This window comes from Oreochromis niloticus, linkage group LG11, assembly GCF_001858045.2.
Source record: "Oreochromis niloticus isolate F11D_XX linkage group LG11, O_niloticus_UMD_NMBU, whole genome shotgun sequence".
In the NCBI taxonomy this organism is placed as follows: domain Eukaryota; kingdom Metazoa; phylum Chordata; class Actinopteri; order Cichliformes; family Cichlidae; genus Oreochromis; species Oreochromis niloticus.
In genome coordinates, this window is record NC_031976.2 from 14,412,741 (window position 1) to 14,434,887 (window position 22,147).

The window sequence follows — 22,147 nt, forward strand, 5'->3', positions numbered from 1 at the left end:
TAAAGTGGATGCTGTGTCAACTCCTTCAGCTACAGCACTTAGAGAAGAAACAAGAATTTATGCTGCCTCAAATTATCTTTTTCATGGCTCTTTACACATGGCAGCCACATCGGATTAACTTGCACTTCTCTGCTCGTTTTATGCACACTTGGTTTAAAAACACATGCTCTTCTTGTTTACGATAATGTGAAAGCTGATCTTACGCGATATTTCTGGCCGCCCAAGGCGAGTCTTACAGAGGATCAATGGCAAAACATCACGAAAACGTCACAGAGGAGAACCGGTGCAGTATGACCACTGGATTATCACCTGTATTAAACTGTGTGCAGTGTGTAATACTGTTTTAGTATTTAGTAAGTTTAAAAATCATTGCGTCTTTGGAGTTAAATTTGTTCAAAGTAGGTGCTGACCATTGTTACCATCTAAATCACTGCTGCAAATATTGTATATGCTCCTCTTGCTGCTACTCTTTTAACTAAAGCAAGTACAGGGGAAAAGCTATATTAAAGGTACAACATGCATAAAAGACATAAAGATGCATTGAAATTACTAGATTTGTGTTTTAGATAATTTGGTGACTTTTGTATGTGCATATCGGCAAGAATTCCTAAACTTGATATGTTAAGTTGGACCATACATCAAGTGCACTTCAGTGATAATTGGATTTCAACCGAGTTATGTTAAAAGTTATTATTTTATTTCCTCACGTAGAGGAAATAAGTGCTAGTCTTGTTGCTTATGGCCACACATAAACAAAGCATGGGACTGTAATAGTTAAATTACATAATAATGCATATCCACAACAAATATAATTTATTTTTGTGACCCAACTGATAAAGTTCTGTAAGGTTATTTTTACCTAATTTAACAATTATTGTACAATTTTGACCAAACTGGTGTCTGACCATGAAACTGAACATTTTTATATCTAATGTGATGCATTTTTACAAAGAACAAATTAACCTTGTCCAACAAAAGTAATGTTTGGACATCCAATAGTTTCCCAAGTGTATTCAGGAATATTTTACCCCCATAGACATCACTGTAAGGGCTGCATGAGTACTATCATCTAGAATGATGCTGATATTAAAGTAAATGTGCTTCCAAGGAACTGTCCATGAAAAAAATATACATTTCATGTTACTTTTAGACACCATTTTGAAAATTGCAGTTTTTATAGCAGCTTTCAGGTTTAAATTGGACTTTTTCCTGCACTTTGTCAGTTTTAGTGCCCCACACCTTGTTAACATTTCATACATGTGCATAATATTCAAGACATCAAGTGAAGCCTTTTCTCTCAGCAGCTTCAGTGCACGTGGAAATACTTACATTCACATTTCTCCTGTTACAATCTCTGCCCCCAGTTGTCAAGTGTGCCGTTCCGCCCCTTTGCACACCATCTTGTCATTTTCTATTCTCTGTATGAAATGAGACGAGTCTCCACGCCAGAAAAGTCTGGCAGCAGCGCTTGAGAATAATGAAACAGGGTTCAGATAGAGCCACAGACAGCCCCCACCCCGCCCGACAGATGACATGCAGCATTCTTAAAGTGCTGTGTAACATGAGCTTCATATGTAGACATCAGATAGTACTTGACGATGCCTCCATTACTATTCACAAGCCAACGCTTTGGGCAAGCTAGATCTCTCCGGTTACCCTTCTGTACACGAGCCAATCTGAGATGAGAAGGATAGAAACTCAATTAGCTTTTGTAAAGTGCTGATCGCTCACATACCTGCTGACATATTCCATACTACACTTGCTAAGCTACGACCTTTCTTACTTGTTTATTGTCACTACTTTGCATTTTGAGATGAATTCCCAGGCCTCCTTCATAGCAGCAAAATTTCTAAATTCACTGGAGTTTACAAAAAGCACAGCTCAAGAAGGATTAATCCATCACACTCCCTCACAAATCCCTTTAACAATGTGAGGATAAACATGAACAGAATACTTGATCTGACAACTGGTCCTCCTGTTTATACGTCATTGAGTGGGCGGTCTAAAGAGGCGTCGGTTCAGTAACTATATAGGTATGCGGTGAAGTCACGGCCTTCTTAGTCGTCAGAATGAAGGAGCTGAGACAAAATGTACCGTTTCTCCTCATACTGTCTCCCTCCCCCTTATCTTTCCCTCAACTTCTATTTTCTCCTCGCCCCGCAGAGACACACTTTGTCAAAGATTCATTTATTTGAGATGAATCGTTGTAAATCAGAAATATGGGGATTGCAGCCAAAAAGCAGCCAAAGTTCTGAAATGATGTCTGTGGGGCATTGTTACTCCACAAATATCTCTTTGATTTGATGGAGAATATGTAAATTAATGAAATGAGGCGAGCTCCGTGTTAATGGTAAAAAAAAAAATTCCTCTGCTCCAATCCAGCCAGGTCACATTGAGTTTAAAATGTGACTCACAATCATCTGATAAAGATCTCCTGGCTTCCTGAAAACTCGTTTTCTCCCTTAAATCTTTTATATCTGCAAGTAATGAAGCTGCAATAGAAGCACACTCGTTTACTGAAGTGTAGTAACACAATAATGTCACTTTATTCTTTTTCTAACAGAAATGTCCCGACTGAACTTTAAATTAAAACAAGGTAATAAAAAGAGCTGAGTGTTGATAGTCGGGCATTTATTTAACCAGGACAGTAGGAACATGTATTACATCAGATTTTACATAAAAACACAATCAGTCAATACCATAGCTGAATGTATAAAATACAATATTATATGTACATGCATATAGGCCATATTAACCTTTTCTTTTATATCTACTATAGATTTAATATAGACCTTCATCACTATGATGATATATTAGAAGAGATAGGTATGATATGCACATAGCAAAAATCAGGTGAGGGAATAACTAAATCACTTTACCTTTAATGGACGTAAATGTGACAGGTAATTAGTAGATATGCATATTTACAGAGTCCAGTCAGCAGCACTATGATCTTTTTAACCTGTTGTCTTCCAGCATGCCCAGAAATGTAGGTGAATACTTTGAAAGGGACATTTTAGGAGCAGCCGATAAACTTTACAGCCTCCACAGTGTGTCCGGTGGATAGCTTTAAGCAATAGTAGCAAATCTGGCAAACATTAGCCCAGTACTGGTCAAAAACTAGCTTATGTTAGTCCTGGACTTGTGATCTTTAGTAAGCTATGTGAATACAGGTAGCGTTTGTTTGGCAACAAAGTTTTCATAAAGCTTTCTTTTGGTGCTTCTCTGATCAGCTGTTTAAATTTGTATAACAGATAATTATTTACTTTTAACCATGACATTTAGGTTTACTATTTAAATGTAACATTTTTTAAAATTTTAAATTTAGATTTGATATTTGTATTTAAAATTTAGATTTAAATTTTATATTTATATATGTTAGTCGTCAGGTTCTGGATTTGAATTCACCGGCTGCTGGTTTTGCATGTTCTCTCCGTGGCTCCGTACGTTCTCTCCATGTCCTCTGACTTGTTAGGTTGAATGGTGAATGTAAACTGGCTATAGGTGTGAATGTGAGTTTTGATTGATTTTCTGTCTCTCTGTATTAGATTTTTCATAGACTGGTCCTGGGACCTGTCCGGGGCCTTGCCTCTTGTTTCATGACAGGTTGGACATGCCCCAGGCCCCCCTGCCACCCTGAATCGGATAAGCAGAAGGGAATGTATGGATGGAGGATGAAAGCATTGTATAATATATATTATTTTATTTTATATTATATTATAAATCTAAACTTAACTTTTTCCCTTTTTTCTAAAGTTTGGAGCTAAATGTAGTAACATGTTGCAATTAATTTTGGGCTTTGATTTACAATCTATGTCCTAAGTTAACCTATTTCCCAAAGTGTAACTGGTGAATGTAACATTTATCAGATAATCATAATACATGATGGACACGTCTTGCTCCTTCATGCAACTCAAAAAATCTGTTTAATGAAATACATTTGAAGCTACAAATCATATTTGTAATTGTAAAGTAAGGTGCTATAAATTTGAAGTAGGATCTGAATCTCTCTCAACATAACCATTTATCATTTCCTTAACAGGAAGAAGACGGCCTTTAGAGCTGGCAATAGGGAGGAGGTGAGAACAGTTCAAAGTGAACTGAATACATCAATCAAGGAGGCTAAGGGCAATTACAGGAGGAAGCCGGAGTGAAAACTCCAGTCGAACAATGCAAGGGAGGTCTGGAGAGGCATGAAGACCATCACTAGTTTCAGGACAACCAGCAGCAGTGAAGCCTACAATCACCAACTACCTTCCATTCCTTCTCTCCTTCTTCCTCTTCACAGTCCTTGTGTCTGGAACTCAGGAGTGATGTCACTCCCAAGTTAGTGCATTCGGGGGGAAAAAGTGAGGAGCTAGGTACAGCCATTCATGTCACTTACAAAGCCAAAAAAATATTGATTTTTGTGCTTAAAAATAGCACTGTAGAGCATTCATGGATAGAGCCTGGTCAGTGCTCTGTGTATGGTTTATTCAGTTAGTCACAAATACATGTATGTTCCACAAAAAAATTCCCACAGCGAACTCAGAATTTCAGATTTAAGCCTACTGTTTGAAGCCTATTTCACACCTGCTCCCCAGGTTCCCAGATACATTGCACTCTCGACACTCTAGATCAGGACACCACCACTCTCTTCACTCCAGCCACCTTCACTGTTGACATAATCAGGAGACAGCTGTTAAGAAATCACTCAGGCAAGTCTGCGGGGCGTGACAACATGAGCCTTGGAGTTCTGGTTCTGTGCCCAACAACTTTGAGAACCAGGCAGTTCCTTAAAGATGAAAAGCCTGTATATGCAAAAGGATCCCCATGACATCATGTCCCAGTGGCCCTAAGGAATACAGAGCTGTGGCACTCACATCACACATCACGATGTGGAGAGACTCAACCTGGACCTCTTTCTTTCCTGGATTTCTTTCTTATGCTTAGCCCACTGATAGATCCCATCCAGTTTAGATTCAGACCTGTGGGCGTGTCTATACCCAACTGGATAAGCCAGTGTGCGCTGTGAGAGTCATGTTTTTTGACTTCTTCAACACCATCAGAGTGGCTCTAGTAGGTAAAAAACTCACAGTGATGCAGGTGGCTGCCTCTCTAGTGTGCACCTACAGCAATGTGTTTCAGACAGTGTGGTCAACAACACAGGAGCCCTGCAGGGGATCATCATCTCTCCATATCTCTTCACCCTGTACACCACGCAATTCAGCTACTGCAGAAAGACCTGCCACCTTCAGAAGTTTTCTGATGAATCTTCAGTAGTGGGAGGAAGAGTACAGGGCTGTGGTGGACAACTTTGTTGTGTGGTGCGAGCAGAACCATCTGCAGTTTAACGTGGCAAAGACTAAGGAACTGCTTATAGACATGAGAGCAACCCGGACACCACTGGCCAAGCCAGAACAGCTCATAATCATGAGTTAGAGTTAGTTCATGAGTTAGTTACTATTGCTTTTGTTACATGTTACTGTCAGTATTAGACAGCTTCTATAGCTAATGCTGAATAACCACAGAAGCACATTCAGCAAAAGACTAATTCCAACTCTTCCTTTTGACTTATGAAATATATTATTTATAAAGTGCATCTTATTTTTTAACTTTTGATTAAAAATAAATTAATATTATGATGCAATAATATTAAAGTATTCTTATTCAGATAACCAGTTCGTTTTGGCATCGGGCTCTTCTTAAAGTGCAAGAGTATCTCATTAAACCTTAAAATGTACATATAGCATATATAACATTTTACAAGTGCTGTGTATATATGTAATTATATAATGATGGTGTTTTAATAAGCAACTTGAAAGTCAAGAACTGCAGACTGTGAGCTAATTTACCTTCACAGACTCAGGTAAACTCCATCTTTAATTAGTGAGAGAGCGAGACCAGATAGGTGTGGCTGTGTTTGCGTTTGTGTGTGTGTGCGAGCGCGTGCATGAGGGGTACAAAGTCAAACAGACAGCTGTTGAGGAAAAATGAAACGCTTCTTCCTTGTTGTTCCCATTAAGGGAGTTTTCAAACAGTTTCCTTCTATCAGCAGTGATCCTGAACAAGCCTGGCAGGGTTACGGCGAGGCCAAGGCCGCAGGCAATAATGCTGTGCTACACTGACGTTACAAAGAGGAGCGTAAAATGTTAATGACAACAGATCGACTGGGCATGCACACACTCTGTAATCACATCATCCTCCCTATTGGCCAGTTAGTCAGCATCCTTAAGTAGGAGCTGCGCTTTCACCATGAACGCTGGTGAAGATGTACACGCAGCGTCCTATAAGCTCCACAGCCGTGTGACATAAGCCCAGTCCTCGAGGCCTGCCGCTCTCCTCCGCAGCGACTCTGAACTATGATGATGGGGCTGTTCGAGTGATAAAGGAGCTATTGGATAACAAGCACAGACGGGAAGATCAGAGGAAAAGGGCTGCTGTAATAACATCCCCTGCTTGAGACGCTGACATCCCTGAGAGGCATCATTTAGTGGTGTGAAAACAACAGAGATGCATGGCTCACAGACAAACGCTGCACATTAAGCTTAAGTTCAAACTGCTCTTTTGAAATGTTCCCAGGAATTAAACTCCAGAAGAGCTGATTATGGGTTCAACTTACTTTCCTCTACCAGAACAACATTAATGCTAATTATACAGACGAGGAGAGGAAACTATGGGGTGATTGTTACCTTTAAAATATACCATAAAGCATAAGAACAGAATAAGAAAAGTATCATTAATTTCAGTTTCATTAATCAGACAGCAGTAGCTATGTGAAAAAAACTGTAGGGTGCTTTATTGTGTTTAAACTTTTCCTTTTCTTTTTCAGGTGGAAGAATATATTCCAGTGCCTTTCAAAAGTTGTATAGAAACTCTTTAACAGTGTAATATAAAAGAAAGTAAAGCAATTTTTCTTGTTGTTATGGCGGGCTGAGGGTAGAACATACAGGGCAGGCATCAAGCCTACATTGTTCTTTGTATTCCCTTGTGCCGCAGCCAAACTTCCACCCAGAAGCAGCACAGATAGGTCATAGTGCAGATGACCCATCATAGATGTGGCATCATGTTCCTCACTCATCTCATGCTAAGAACCGATGGCTCAAATCACCTAATGTGATGAATTAAATAAACAACCAGAATAATATAATATGATCCCAGCAACTAAAGAAACTGTGTGATGTTGTTTCAATTGTGCTACATGTAAGAGGCAAACTGTCTCATTTTCTTCTGTTTTCCCAACATAACCACGCTGAATATGCATTTGTTCTCTGACTGCTGCCAAAACACTGCTCATTCTGTTTCTGACTACTCCCTAAACAGACGCTGGAGCTGTTGCTCCTGCTTTCTTAAAGCGCTGTCTACACTAAACCTCCTTTATACACACAGTCTAGCTCCTTATAGTTAATTTAAAGGTTGTTAACTCGATGTCGAGTCTATGACATAACAAACTCAAGCACGTCCTTGTAGGATTGGAAGTGGCGAGTTTGGTATTGTTATTGCCTCAAATTTATGTTGAAAACCTGTAAGAGTCAAATCAGACATTTGGTGGTAGGTTTGACTCATTTCTTGTTGCTAATTGCAGTAAAATCATTGCCAGCATTTATACTTGTGCGTTATGTGCCTGTGTTGTTCTGCAGTTTCACCATCAACATCAAAGCTAGCAGCAGGCTTTCTCTCTTCAGCTTCATCCATTCTCTCCAGTCAATTTAGTAAAAAGTAATGACAGAAGAAGAAGCAGCAGGCAATAGGTGGGGGAAAAAATGATGCTACTGAACTGGAGCTGGCACTGATACGCATATTATGGCGTACGTTACAGCACAAGGTTTCAGAAAGGTTACAACAGCTTGAAGACTGAATGGGTAAGTGCCGTAGGTATAATCTCGTTTGTGTCTACATATTTCAGGTTGGCATTAGATGAGTTTGCCAGAAATCCTACATTACAGCAGCTAAATATGTGTAGAAAAGTAGATTTGATGCTAATTGCAAACCTTTTTAATATGCAATCACCACTCACACTGCAAGCCCCCCAATCTTCCCATGATTGCTTCGATGTAGGCAAGCACATTATTGGTACCACCCTTTAGAGAATCTGAGGTGGATTCATACTTTGCTGTATTTGAGCGTATTGCTAATGCTTTGAACTGGCCAAAGGAAGTTTGGGCCTTACTGCTGCAGTGTAGGTTTGTTGGTAAAGCTCACGAGGTGCTAGCCTCTCAGTGGACCGAAGCTTAGATTATGATGTGGTTAAGGCTACAGTGTTGCATGGTTATGAGTTGGTGCCTAAAGCATATGGACAGAAATTTCGAAATTGTGTGTCTTGCAAACACTGCTGTCCTAGCTGATGAGTTTGCCCTGACTCACAAGGGTGCTTCTTCATCTCCGACGCGGCGCGACACCTGGTGTGGATATAGCACGGTCACCTCAGGTTTCCCAGCACAACCTCATGGTGTCATGTGGTGACTGCAGGTGTTTCTATTGTCAAGAAATTGGTCATTTCTTTGCTTTTTGCCTGGTGCTAAGAAAGAAAGAAATGTTGAAGGATAAAAACTCTCCTGTAGGGTCAATCTACTGTTGATCAGCATAAACCGGTGTCTGCCAGATTGCCAGCAGTAGAGATAGATGAGGTGTTCAAGCCTTTTATGTCTAAAGGCTTTCTTTCACTGACTGGGAGTGAGGGGGACCAAGTTCCAGTCACGATTTTAAGGGATACCAGTGCAAAGCATTCTGTGGCGCGATGTGGTGTAGTGCCTTTTTCTGACCAGTCATACTGTGGCTCAGATTTGTTGATGTGGGGAGCAAGAATGAGTATGTTTGGCACGCCGCTTCATTCATTTACCCTATTTGACAATAAAAGTGATTTGATTTGATTTGATTTGATATTTCCCCCCTCTGGGGTGCGAGTGGGGGTGCAAGATCAGCTGCCAGTTGCTGGTGTTGATCTTATTCTTGGAAAGGATTTGCCTTGGGGAAAGGTGTTTCCTGCCACACCCAAAGTCACTGAAAATCCTGCTGCAGATGTTTTCGTTCATACCACCTCTGGGCTGAGTGTCTCTTCAGTTTTACCGGCATGCGTGGTTACTCGTGCCCAGGCCGTCACCTTGGTGATGTGGTGGACATTTCCGATACGTTCTTGAAGGAGCTTAAAACTGCTGTTAAGCTTTCTCCTGGAATAAAAAAATAAATCTAGGTCATTTAATGTGCTACCAAATGACTTGTGTTTGGCGACAGCCAGAGAGCAGTTCATTAAAGCTCAGCAGTCTGATGCTACTTTGTCTGCCTCCCTGTCTGCTGCCAGGCAACAAGCACATGTAACCCAACCTGTGTCGTACTATTTGACCACGGTGTATTGCTACGTAAGTGGTCTCCAGTGTCTGGATGAGAGTGTGATGTGGTCACTAAGGCTGCAGTGCCAAAAGATTACCATCTACAAGTTTTAGGCCTTGCCCGTGATGACCCTCTAACTGGCTATTTAGGAAATAAGGAAACCTATGACAGAGTTTGTCGCCTGCTTCCAAACAAGCTGTGCATTTATCCCTGTACTTTGTGTTTAGCTGTGTACTGTGTGTGATTATGTTTCTGTGGCTAGAAGATCTGGTAGCTGTAGGGGTGGGAAGCCTTTTTCTTTCAAAACCTTTTTTCTCCTGTTTAGGTGAGGGAGACAGGTAAGAGGCCTGTATTTTCTGTTGGATTTCTCATGGGAGGTAAGTTAGTTCTGTCATTTCTAGAGCGTTTTGTTTGTTGTTTTGTCCATGCCCACCCTGACATTTCCTACCTTCAAAGAAAAATAAAATATTCGGTTGCAAAACTGCAAACTCTGTGGCATCATAGGTCCTTCCTTGGGAGCAAGGAGCGGGGGAGTTAGCTTTTTTGTTTTCTTGGACTGTTTGTACGACACTATAGGCCATATTATTAAATGAATAATTAATTTTAAATGCTCCAAAAGGCACAAAGAGCACAAACAGGGAGGTCAGGTCAGTGACTCCAATTAGCAGAAATAAGGCTTGTAGTGATACCCAACACCAGTATACCTGTATACCTACCTAAAACCAGTATCCAGGTATATGAGTTATAAAATGATTCACCCACCTCATACAGTTGTTATGAAGAAGGAAAACTATCCATGGAGGCTAAAAACATTTTTGTACCAGGCTGTAAGTGTTTTTAAGCTGTAAAGTCTGTGGGTAATAATCTTTGAAATCTGGCTCAAGTGGCTGTTTGATGACCTACAGCTTTTGGTCCCTTTCACATTGGCTTACTTTTTCATCCTCAGGTATTACAGCTTGGTTCATTATGCTTGTGTGAGAGGGGCAGTACATTGATACTACCACTACCAAGCAGAAGCACAGCTTGGAAATTAAATATCAGTTCTTTTTGGATGATATCAGCAGTACTGCAAAAAAGCTGATGAAATCATCTGGGTTATTTCTTTACAAATGTCAGTTAGAGTTGCATTGGACTGTTTCCACTGGCAGAACAGCATATCTTATAACCACAGGTCCTTTAAGACATACACTCTTTTCCATTAATCTTAGAGCACCGTGGTTACTTTTCAATATTGCAAAATCTCATCCCTTTTAAAACTGAGCTAAGGTGTATGTTTGTCAAGATTAGGTAAAAACATATTGCTTGTTTGTGACCTAATGCTGGAAAAAAGAAAACTTTTACAACTAGTTCTTTATGAATTTAATTGGCCTTTTCTACTCAGTGTGGGTGAGGAATGACATTCCTCCTGCTTTCTTACTATGGTTCGATTTGTCAGTGTACTAAAATGATCATTTTATAAAAATGTGCAAAGGCCACTGTATGATACTGCCAAGGGTGACAGTCAAACCTACTGTATAGTAATTATAAAGCCATCACTGTTGAAAAAGTCCCTGCTAACTGCTCTTGATAATAACGCGCACTGCAATTAAAGTAGATATAAAAACCTCTCCCCCGCCCTCTTTCCTCCACAAAAATTACATTAAATGCTGTGTATCGTGGTCGTGATTCATTCACCGCATACAGCACAGTACAACGCATGTAGCCTTCAGCAAATTGAAGTGAATCATTTCTTACTTTGTTACAGAAGCTATTACAGTCGACACAATGCACTGCAAGATCCCCAGCCAGAGGCACAGCACGGACAGGCTCTCTTATAGATGAGAAGCAGTGGAGACAAGCAGGTCCAACATTCAAATGCGCTTTTTTTTCTTTGAGAGAACAATGCAAAGATATGCTCTGTGTCCAAAATGTAACCGGAATTGTTTTTCTTATCATTGTGGAATTACAAGGTTTTCTTTCGAGTGAAGCAACCTGCGTTTTAACCGTTGCTAAAAACTTTAGAAGGGGCCAGTTAAGTCAAATCCCACATATCCTCTGTGATTTCAAGGTCTTTCGCTTGAACTTCTGTCACCCTCCATTGCTGAAAATAGACAAAGAAAGGTAAGCACACTTCAAGAAATGTTACACTCACGTTTTCTCTCTAGAAGGTACGAACGTGTTGCAACAGAAAAGAAAAGTGGCATTTTGACAGAAAAGAAATGAAATGACTTTCTCAACTTGTCAAACTGTCCTCCCTTCCAACTCAGCGGGATACGAGGGTCTTTGTTCAGTCTCAGCGATAAAACCCCCCACTGAATAAAGGCTTCTGTCTAATGTAGCAGGCCGCCTAGGGACACCTGCATGTGGAAGGTACTATAATTTGGAAGAGGTACCAGGAAATGGGAATCTCGAACCTCAAAACATCAATGCCTCAAGAGGCTCATAATGTGCACAATCCTGGAACCATTCAGAAAACCGGACTCATCAAACTGAATCCCATCTAAAGATAGATTGTCGGAAATATATTGGAACAGACAAAAAGCCTCGCTTTGGCAAGAAGCAATGGGTAACACACAAACTGGCATGAAGGCATACACAGAAACTGTGGAGACCATCCTGGTTGGCCAGTGGGAACGTGTCTCTGCCTATTATTCGCTTTGGTTCCAGGTTTCCACTTTTCTTGGGTTCATCATGTGAAGGATGTGTTGCTGCAGGGTTTCAGAGGTCAGGTCTGCTACACAAACAGAAGGCCTCTTTATCCTGAGGCTACAATCAGCTCAAACTCCTGGAGAAAAAGAGGGGGAGGACAGCAGAGAAATGTGCTGAGCAATATTGCAATTTTGTATGTGCCCTATTCTTTTCTTCTCTCCTTGGCTACAGATTTTCTGGTGTCCTAGAACTGCTGGAAAGATGAATGCTTCAATTTTGTCTACAGTTTTGTTTTTTTAAAAATATGTTTTAGTCAAGACTGAAATATCTCAGCCAATAGGTTTAAGGTTTTGGTTTTCATTGAAACATCTCCAGAATTATTGGGTGGAATTCCAACGAATTTAGTCGTTTCTCTAAGGCCTAATTATAATATCACTGATGTTCCTGACTTTTCAGCTAAAAGAGTCAAAGTACATGTAAATTTTTTTGTTTTGTTTTTGGAATGAGGTCTGTGGTTAACATGGGGTTTAGATAAATTCGAGGGTTTTGCATACCATAGGTTACTAATTTATTTTGGAAATTGCATTTTTGTTTCAAAAATTATAAAAGTTGCATTAATTGTGGAGACTATCTGGCAAAATAGAACTACAAGGGTAATAAACATTTGTTTGCCAGGGCTTATTTTCTGCAGTAATAAGGTAAAACAATGCTAACTTTCAGATCGGCCCACAAAACAAGAGCCATTGCTGCAGCAGTGTATTTATGTTTCTTGCTGAATGTTAGCCGGTTAGCATTAACCAATAGCATGATCAATGTGGAATGTGAGTAGCATTCATCTGAAGGAAGCAAACATTCCAGAAAAATTCTTATTTGTTGTCTATCAACGTAGCTTGCCATCACCAGTGTGTGAATGTGTGTGTGAATGGGTGGATGACTGGATATGTAAAGCGCTTTGGGGTCCTTAGGGACTAGAAAGCGCTATATAAATACAGGCCATTTACCATTTACCATTTATCATGAAAAAAAAGACAAGATCAAATTTGAGGGCAGATTGGAACGTTTTAAGTCTGACAGATTGTTCTGTCATTATTGTCCCTCCCTCTGTTTCTTTCTGTTCTGCACCTCCTTCGTCAGGTCCTCCCACCAGTTCACGTAGCTATCATTCTCATACTCATCTTTACTAAATACAAGAACGAGTTCAATTAAGACCTGAAGTCTATTATCTGTCAAATGTGGTCTGGAACTAAACTCCATCGACATCCAGGAGCGACCTCTAAAAAAAGTCATATTTCGCCTTTCATTTGTGTGAAAACTTGATTTTATGCCCTGTTTCTACCTGGTAAACAAACTTGTTCATTTTGAATTGGGATTTTAGAGCACACTGTGCATCTACCCCTGGAGTGCAGATTAGCAGCAACAGGAAACTTAACTGCTTATTTTACCATAATACATCTGAACATAACCACTGATAAGCATTTTGCCCCCCGACAGTGAGGCAAAAGCTCCTCTGTCTCCAAACTGAGAAGCAACAGACGATTTATCTTCCCTCGGGCTGGAGGAGATATCAAGCTGCAGCGGCAGCAGAAGCGGCATCCTAACACCCCACTTCCAGCAGGGCTTCCATCTCCTCTGCCAGCTGTCAGCTCAAAATGTCTCCTGCCTGTCACACCACAGCTTTCAGCTCAATCCGTATCTGTCTGGCCACCTACCACCTCACTTTCTTTCCAAAGTTAGAAATGAGGTTTTGCATTATGGCTGAATATCAATGTGTATCCTGGAACCCCAACAACTGAAATATTGCTGATGCATTTGACAAGCTTCATTCTCACTACTGTATTCTCACTCTGGACCCACTGCTCATGACAGTAAGCACTTTTTCGTTTGTCATTGCGCTGTCACAAGCATTCTAACTTCTAAAAGCGCTTTCTGTTTGTCTGTTTTGAGATGGGGGTTTTTTTATGCTTGCTGAAGCAGCTGCATCCTTCTTCCCCGGGAGCATGTTGACTTTGTGGCCTTCGCCTGCTTTAAGGCTTGGTGTAGGCTTGCTCCAAGGTTAGCACTGAAGCTTGTTGAGACTGATGGACAAATTAATGAGCCCCTGAAGAGTCATGGATATGACCCAAGGTCTGATTAGATCACAGAGATGGGGAAGTTGCAGAGGGAGATGTATGGATGCAGAGGTTGGGTGGTTTATATTTATGGGGTCAGGAAAGCCAGAGGGAAAGACAGTTTGACTTTGAAATTAGGATCACAGAAACGACTAAGAAACGACTGCTATGCCAGTGGCTCTTTGTGGTCATTACTTGAGTGCAGCAGTGTTTGGAACACTAACATAAGCATACTGACATGCTCACAGTGACGGTAATTTTTTTGAGAACTATGAATTAGCATGCTAAGATACTAACACAAATACAACGCAGAGGTAAGACTTAAAGTCTTGCAGGTATTTAGTTAGAAACCAAAAATACTGGAAAAATGTCACAGAAGTTAAACAGCTATAGCTATCAAGACATTTTACTCAAATAAGTAAATTCAGCCTCATTGTAGCATATGAGGAAAATTAGACACCACACTAACACGTGCTATTTATGGCATTCAGGAGTACTAATCCTGAAAACTACTTATATAAGAAAGCTACCTAACACAGTTCAGGCTGTGTTGAAGAAAATAAAGATAGTCATAATGTGTACTGTATATCCATGTGTGTTTATGCATGTTTCAATAAACTGCTGCACATATTTCCCATTTTCCTTTATAAAGAAATAAAGTGTTGTTATTGTGGTCCTCAAACACATTATCCTGCTAAAAGAGGCCACGGCCACCAGAGAATACCCTTTCTATGAAAGGGTGAATATGTGAAACTAACATCCACCTGGTTGGGAGGATTCAAGGTTTTCCAGCAGAACACTGCCAAAACATCACACTGCATCAGCCAGCTTGCCTTCTTCCAATAAAGCATCCTGATGCTAGGTGTTCCCCAGGTAAGTGACACATGCCCCCAGCCATCCATGTAAGAAAATGTGATTCATTAGAGCAGGACACCTTCTTCCATTGGTCGTCCGTTCAGTTCCGATGCTCTCTAGCTCACCGTTGGTGCTTTCAGGGGTAAACAGGGGTCATCATATTCACCTTGACTGTTCTGCAGCTATGCAGAGGAAAGCACTGTATATTCTGTTCTATCAAAACCAGGATTGATGTTTTTTGGCATTTTGAACTGCAGTAGGTTGTCTGTTAAATGAGTCCACATGGGCCTTTGGGGCCACGTGCTTCAATGAGCCTTGGCCGCCCATGACCATGTTATTGTTGTTACTGTTCCTTCCTTGGACCGCTTTTGGTAGATTTTGACCACTGCAGACTGGGCACAACCCACAAGAGCTGCAGTTCTGAACTCCTCACACTTGTCCATTTTTTCTGTTTCTAATTCTTTAGCTTCAATGACTAAATATTCACTTGCTCCCTAATATATCCCACCTACTTAAAGGTGCCACGATGAAGAGATAGTCAGTGTTATTCACCTCGAGTGTCCATGGTCATAATTTTATGCGTGATCGGTGTATGTGAGTAAGTTCGCAGTTAAATGGTACTCCCTTCTACAGTAGAGGATGAATGATCCGGTGGGTGGTGTAGGGTCAAATTCTGTATTAGTGCAATATTCTCAAATCCAATAACAATCTGTCACCATCCCATTGGAATCCTATGAAAACTAAAGATGGACATAACTTGACTGTTTCAAGATGTTTTTCTCTTTACTTGGTCACCTTCACAGTGACTCAGACAAAAATGAAAGAGAGAGAGAGAGAGAGGAGAAGCAAAGCTTGTGTGATCCCTCTTTGGCAGAACAACTCCAAGATTCTCAGGATAGATGACCCATTAGGACTGGGTGACTAAAACGGGAACTCAATCTAATGCCTCATTTCCCCTCAGAGATGAGACAAGCTTTATGGCTTGAACTCTCCCAAAGGGATCTCTTTCTTTTTACACTGGTCATGCTCTAATCTCACACATCGCTGTCTCGCTTAATCCGAAAATAATATCAACACCCATTAGCAAAGGCACAGACCTGGAAAATCCAATTTGAAATTCATACTGTGGTGTTTGCAGACCTGATCATTCCACACGTGTGATGTCACGTGTCAATTTACTGGACATTTATTCCAGATGGGTGAAGCAGTTCTGGACGAAGAAATGTATTAATTTCTACTTCTCAGTCCCAGTCTAAGAACACCAATGACTTTGATGAGCCTCTAACTTTTATTTAGTGCCACTGTCAGGTCAACATTTTCACATCCCAGACGTCTTCTCTAGCACCAGCCTGAGGTTCATATTTGTTATTTTCAGTGAAGTGTCTAGACAGCTATAGCCAATGAGCCCTTCTAGATAAATTCCAACAAACTCAGCACTACATTTTTATATATTGTAATCATCAGGCAAAAAAATTTTTCTTGCTCACTACTGATGAATATTTGCAAAACTACTTCTCTTTCTAATTAGCAAATATGAGCATTTCCAGGGGTTGAAAAAAGACTTTGCTAGGATGATTGTTTTCGATTCCCTGCTGTGCAAAACACAGACTAACCAAACCACTAGAGCGCCTGAAGAAGTTTATAAAGCATTTTACTATTATGTTATTTTATTTTATTTATTTTGGTCACATCGCTTCTCCGTGAGTCTGGCACCCTTGAAATAATCACAGCATCAAAGTGTGGACATATTGAGAGAAGTTCATTAATGTATTAAAAAAGATTTGCACATAAAAACATGATGTGCTTATGCTATGCACCATCACTCACAAGGCACACTAACACAGCTAACTCTCTGTTACTAACTTTATTCATTTACCACAGGGTGATTACTCACTGAAATAATCAGGTTTAGTTTTATGGACAGGGCACATAAGCAGCTACTTTGCTTTCTCTGGACATTTTTGTAAGGTGATTAGTTTGGCCAGGAGCACCAATGGAGCATTTTAATAAACCAAATTTGATTGGTTGGCACTTTAAAAGTTCATTTTTACACCCCACAATACGATATTAACTTATCAAAATACTACATGATTGTGACTTTTAACATTTTGTGAGTATTGCAATGAAATATTGCAATTTATCACAGTTTTTAAACCGCAATTTAAGTCCTCAGATGTTACATTTTGAGGACATAAATTGGGACGAATGATGTATCAGAATAATACAAAGTGACCGGTGTCAGCCAGTAACCTACCTGTTCTGTAGGAATATAACCAGAATACAATCAGCTGGCAGCCAATTGACTTGAGCCCCCGGGAGTTGTCCTTACTGATAAAGACTCATTTAGACTGATGGCAACATAGTGGCAATCTGTCTGCAAAGCAATTATTTGTAAACTGATTGCAGTCGGTCCAAGTCAGACTGTGACTGTTTGCAGGACAGGTCCTATCAGGCGATCTCTGTGTAACTGCCTTAATATCAAAAGTGCAGCTTGAGGTGCAACAACCTCAAGCTCTGGGCAACCATTTAGTTACTCATGTGACTGAGCCGTTAGCTTGCTCTAAGAGTTTGCTTTGTCAAGCTAAGTACGTCCAGTGTTGGCTAACGTTATCTCAGGATAGTGGCGCATGAGGTGAGCCCTCTTGTTCATAATATTCCCAGAGTATTCAGTTTATTTAATAAAATACTGATATTTGGTGTCCCTGCACCCTAATGCTGATTTTGATATTGTTTATATTAAAACCTGGTGACAGGTGGTTATAGTGCAATGTTCTGCTGGGGAATGGTGGATCCTGGGAATCAAGTGGATCTTGCTCACAGAAACACTCGTACAGAGCAAGGCTGATCTCTGAAAATGTTTAGTAACTTTCCAGTAAAACTGGTCAGTAAAGATGCCACATGACTCCAACCCATCCAAAAAACCAAAAAGTGGTGGGGTCAGGTGGGCTGCCCCGGGCTTTGTGGGGCTTGGCGGTGCTGCTACTATGGGCCCCAGTCCGGATGGGCCTGGGCCCCCTGCCCTTGGTGGATTCCAGGAAATGGGGGTGCCCATGGAGGCGGTACTTATCCATCTGGGAAAATAAATCTGTTGGGCATTTTTCTTGGCCTTCAATAATAACAATAATTCTGATTGCTGCTGTGCCAAATGGGACAGGCAAAAAAAAAAAAAGAAGAAGAATATTATGGGCATGGTAATATCAGTTGGGCTGTAATAATGACAGTGATATCTCTGCAAAGAGCCAGAACTATCCCACAGGAAAATTTTGCACCTGGAACAATGCACAACAATGTCAGTTTATTAGAATCCTTGCCAGCTGCAGCTGAGTCTCATCTTCTTTTCTTCCTTAAATTTACTGCACATGTAAAAGAAGAGCAACCATAAAAAAAAAATGCCCTCCAACATGGACATGTAATTAATTAGTCAGAATATGTAGTAGACCTTTGTTCAGGCTGATATTATTCATGGGATAACTGTCTGAAAAGGCTAATGAGCCGCACAATGTCAACAGACGGTGGTGTACTGGCCAAAAAAACTTTTAATTTGACACTTCTATTGTCTATCATCAAGAGGGGGGAAGACGTAGAATTCCTCAAGGCTTCTGGGTGACTGTGTCTGTTGGCATGTTCAAAACAGCGGCAGTAGCCAGTAATGTAGAGTAGCTCCGTCTGCTCAGCGGGCTTGAAACAAATGGGTTATTTAGAGCCTACTTCATTTGCACTTGTGGAGAAAGGGCAGAAAGGAAATGAGAACCCCTTGACGGTTCAGTGTTGGATGTATTTAATTAGCCAATTCACTCTCTGCTTTGCTGCCTCGGTGGGCACAATGCTTCTTTGTATTTTTAAAAGTAATTGTCACTTGCTGCATCAGCATTAAGCAGATCCAGGCATGCAGTGAGGAGAAGGAGGGAGAAAAAGTCCCCTTGTCCTCACTAGGAGCTTGTAAAAATAGACGTGCAGGCAGATATTATGCTGCACTGTTGGTCAGAGATAACCTATGCACACTGGGTGCCGTGTTCATGAGCCGTGAAGTAGAGGTGTGTGCATCACATGCTTCAGTGGTAATCTGTAATAGATCATTTTGCTTTACTCATCTGGCTGGCCTCTGGAGGCAGTTTTGCTCATAAACAGAAAAAAAGTATTTCTTTCTTGATTTATGGGACAAGTTCAAGCATTCAAATGCGACACTGATGACATGCTCTCCATACAACATTTGAAAATATGAAGTAAAAGTATCAAATCAATAAATCAGGTTTCTTTCAGAGGGAAAAAAAAGAGTTGAGGGATGAACAGTGACTGGTAGTGATGACAGGTAGAATAACTGTTGGTGACACAGAGTGGATACATGAGTTAAACTAGTGTCAACTTTGAGGTGAGCAGTTGAAGTGACAGCTAAGTGAAAGATATGGCTTACTGACATTACATAAGGGAGGATATACAGCTAGGTCTATATGTTTTTGGACAAGGACAGATTTTCTATCTTTCTTATTCACAACACCACAGTGAATTTTAAATCAGACAATCAAGACTTGGTTGGAGTGCAGCGTTTCAGTTTTAACAAAAACTTAAACTGGGGTTTAACAAAAGTTTTGCATTAAATGTTCAGGAGTTATAGATATATTTTATTCACAGTCACCTTTTTTCAGAGGCTCAAATTTAATTGGACAGTTAACTGCTAAACAGTTCCATGGACAGGTGAGGCAGGTTCCCTTGTTATTCAGTAACAAATTAAACAGACAAAAGATCTGAAGTCGATTCCACGTGTTGGACTTGTATTTCGTAGCTGTTCATTGGAGGTATCAAGAGGAGGCCCAACCTGACATTGATGTAAATGATGGAGGACATCAAAACAAAACAAAACATAAAATCTAAATAAAAAAGTAAGATGAAAAAAACAAAAACTGCAGTTCCTTCACTGGCCACTTGACGCTGCATCAAAAAGTGAGCAAGTCCCCATAGACTGCCATGTTAAAATTCTCAACTTTACAGGATTAAAAAACATGTTTTACAACCTAATAAAAAACATGGTTCCAGCTTCTACAGACAGTTTCCCCCTTCATAACAACTGTATAGTTAGTCAGTTTGGTTCTAGAATTCGTCCAAATGGCTTAACTTCAGAAGCATGGCTGCTTTAACAGATGCGTAGCAGCAGCCACAGTACCTGACGCATCTCACTTACCATGCACGCCTCCCCCATTTGAAATTCCCGCTTAGTTAAAGCAATAAAAAGGACATATATGCCTAAATTCACATTATGAATGATATAAAGAGCAAATCTGATTTGACAGGATTTTTTTAAATTATTATTTTAAGAATCTCCCAGCGCAATTCTTAGCATATTTTGGTTCCTGCAACTGGTCCGTCGGGTTATTGTCTCCCCAGAAACACTTTCCTTGGGCTTTTGGAAATCAGTTTTTTCCTATTTCTGTTTTCGTTTCTCCTATTTCTGTTTTGTTTTTTCCTATTTCTGTTGTCATTTTTCCTATTTCTGTTCTGTTTTGTGTGCTTTTGCAACGTTTTTCTTATTGCTGGTGTTTTCTTAAGTTGCAGTCCGTTTGGCCTCTCAGGGCCGCCATACTTTGCCCTTGTCTCTCCTCATTTCTTGCAAGCTTGTGTCTTTGCTAAAGGAAAAGGAATGCAACCAGTGAGATCTCCTTCTCACTGTCAGACCCTTCTATGCTGTTTGCCTTCAGCATGTAAAAGCTGGGCCATGGGAACTACTCCTCGCTTTGGCAAGTGAAGTGAATAACGTTGATTATCTCTTCATCATGGCACCTGTTAGTCAGTGAGATATTTTAGGGAGCAAGTGAATATAATAAATATGGGCAAGTATAAGGATTTGAGCAAGTTTGACAAGGGCCATATTGTGATGGCTAGACGACTGGACCAGAGCGTCTGCAAAACTGCAACTCTTGTGGAGTGTTTCTGGTCTGCAGTGGTCAGTATCTATCAAAAGTGGTTAAAAGAAGGAACAGTGGTGAACCAGCAACAGGCTCATCCAACAGCCAAGAAACATTGATACACACGTAGAGAGAAGGCTAGCCTTTGTAGTCTCATCCAACAGACAAGCTACTGTAGCTCAGATTTCAGAAAAAGTTAATCCTGGCTCTGATAGAAGTGTCAGAATACACAGTGCATTGCAGTTTTTGCCTATGGGGGCTTCATAGCTGCAGACCAGTCATGGTGTCCATGCTCACTGATGTACGCCTCCAAGACCATCAACACTGAGCATGTGAGCATCGGAACTGGACAACAGAGCATTCACATTTTATGTACATCACATAGATGGCTCCACCCCAGGCTCCACCATACCCGGGGAACATGTGGCACCAGGATGCATGTGGGAAGAAAGCAAGCCGGTGCAGGCAGTGTGTGATGCTTTGAGCAGTGTTCTGCTGGGAAACCTTGGATCCCGCCATCCACGTGGCTGTTACTTTGATACGTACCTCTTTCTAAGCATTGTTGCAGACCGTGTACACCATTTCATGGAAACGGTATTCCCTGATGGCTGTGGCCTCTTTCAGCAGGATAATGTGCCCTGCTACAAAGCAGGAATGGTTTGAGGAACACAAGGAGTTTGAGGTGTTGACTTGGCCTCCAAATTCGAGCATGTGTTGGACCGAGGGAGGCTCCACCTCGCAATTTACAGGACTTAAAGGATCTGTGGCTAACATCTTGGTGCAGATACCACAGCACACCTTTAGGGGTCTAGTTGAGTCCATGCCTCAGTGGGTCAGGGCTGGGCAACAAAAGGGTGACCAATACAATATTAGGCAGGTGTTAGTAAATCCTAAATTAAATGTCATTCATGGAATCCCTGATTTTTACTTACCTTACTTGACACGCCGACAACCTTTTAATTATGTTCAGCATCTTAATTTTAAAATGCTAGCATGTTAAGAGGAATGAGGTTTATGGGAGTGTTATTAGTTTTGGAGGCATTTGGTCATAAACCAAAATGATGGACGTAACAAACTAACACATATCTAGGCTACATGGTAATCCTTGCGATAGTAAAACATTTTTTGTCAAAGTTATAAACATCACACCATCTGTGGGACCACCAAAGATTACTCTGTTGGAAATCCCGACTGTCTGCATGAATTTCCATTACAATCCATCTGGAAGTAGAACAATCATTTCAAATGAAAAGGACCCCTTTCAAAGTATAAACATCCTTTTTGACAATAATTCCTCATATCACGCACGTTATATAAATACTATCAATCACTGGTACACACTCCCAAACAAAC